A 1,967-nucleotide genomic window follows, 5' to 3' on the forward strand; every position below is an offset into this window, starting at 1 on the left:
TACCAGGTAACGCTTGTGGTTGGTCTGCAAGCCGGCAAACATCCGCCACGGTGCCCTCTTTCAGTTGCGAGAAGCAGATCATAGAATGTTGCAAAGTTTTCTAAATAAAAAGAATTCTTAGAAATTAATTTATGTATTTATTTCTAGTAGGATTGACTACTGCAATGCGGTGTTCACTGGATGTTCAAACTGTTCTCTATACAGCCTCCAGTTAATCCAAAATGCAGATGCAAGAATTATTACAAGAACAAGAAAATACGAACACATAACTCCAGTTCTTAAATCCTTACACTGGCTCCCGGTTAAGTTTAGGGCAGATTTCAAAATCCTCCTTTTAACATATAAAGCATTAAATAGCCAAGGTCCGGCTTACTTGTCTGAACTTATCATGACTTACAAACCAGAGCGCACATTAAGATTTCAAGATGCCAGTCTGCTTATGATTCCAAGGATTAATAAAATAACAATGGGAGGTCGAGCTTTTAGTTACAGGGCCCCTAAACTGTGGACTGGTCTGCCTGCTACTATAAGAGATGCCCCTTCTGTCTCAGCTTTTAAATCCCGGCTGAAGACTCACTACTTCAGTTTAGCATATCCTGACTAGAGCTGCTGATTAACTGTACAGACTGCATCTCTGTTGTTAGTCATTAGCACTAAAACATAAGTAACATGATAGTTAGTATTGGATACTAACCCTCACCTATTCTGTTTCACTTCTCGGTACTCAAATGTGGCACTTGGAGCCACGGCCCACCTGTCAAGTTGTTTTGCCTGCCTAAGGTAAAGTCATCCCTGATGGAGGAACGCAGGAATCATGGGAAGGAGGGGACCTTTTATCGGATTGGCTGGCCCAACACTGTTTCAGCCATGGAATGGCCAAATGGGGGAGGCAGCTTGATGGATGAGGGCTCCAGGAGTCTAAAATTATCTAAATCTTATTATGTGATATCATCTACTGTTAAATTCTGCTCCGTACTTCTAACATTTTTATTTATTTTTTTTTACTTCTAAAAATTTATTTTTTATTTTTTATTGAGGATTTGTTCTGTTCTGTGTATTGTATTGTATTGACCCCCTTCTTTTGACACCCAGTGCACACCCAACCTACCTGGAAAGGGGTCTGTCTTTGAACTGCCTTTCCCAAGGTTTCTTCCATTTTTCCCTACAAGGTTTTTTTGGGGAGTTTTTCCTTGTCTTCTTAGAGAGTCAAGGCTGGGGGGCTGTCAAGAGGCAGGGCCTGTTAAAGCCCATTGCGACACTTCTTGAGTGAATTTGGGATATATATTTACAGTTGTGCTTGAAAGTTTGTGAACCCTTTAGAATTTTCTATATTTCTGCATAAATTTGACTTAAAACATCATCAGATTTTCACTCAAGTCCTAAAAGTGGATAAAGAGAAACCAGTTAAACAAATGAGACAAAAATATTATACTTGGTCATTTATTTATTAAGGAAAATGATCGTATATTACATATTTGTGAGTGGCAAAAGTATATGAACCTTTGCTTTCAGTTTCTGGTGTGACCCCCCCTTTGCAGCAATAACTACAACTAAACGTTTCCGGTAACTGTTGATCAGTCCTGCACACCGGCTTGGAGGAATTTTAGCCCATTCCTCTGTACAGAACAGCTTCAACTCTGGGATGTTGGTGGGTTTCCTCACATTAACTGCTCGCTTCAGGTCCTTCCACAACATTTTGATTGGATTAAGGTCAGGACTTTGACTTGGCCTTTCCAAAACATTAACTTTATTCTTCTTTAACCATTCTTTGGTAGAACGACTTGTGTGCTTAGGGTCGTTGTCTTGCTGCATGACCCACCTTCTCTTGAGATTCAGTTCATGGACAGATGTCCTGACATTTTCCTTTAGAATTCTCTGATATAATTCAGAATTTATTGTTCCATCGATGAAGTCAAGCCGTCCTGGCCCAGATGCAGCAAAACAGACCCAAACCATGATACTACCAC

The sequence above is a fragment of the Erpetoichthys calabaricus genome, chromosome 3 (assembly GCF_900747795.2).
Source record: "Erpetoichthys calabaricus chromosome 3, fErpCal1.3, whole genome shotgun sequence".
Classification (NCBI taxonomy): Eukaryota; Metazoa; Chordata; class Cladistia; order Polypteriformes; family Polypteridae; genus Erpetoichthys; species Erpetoichthys calabaricus.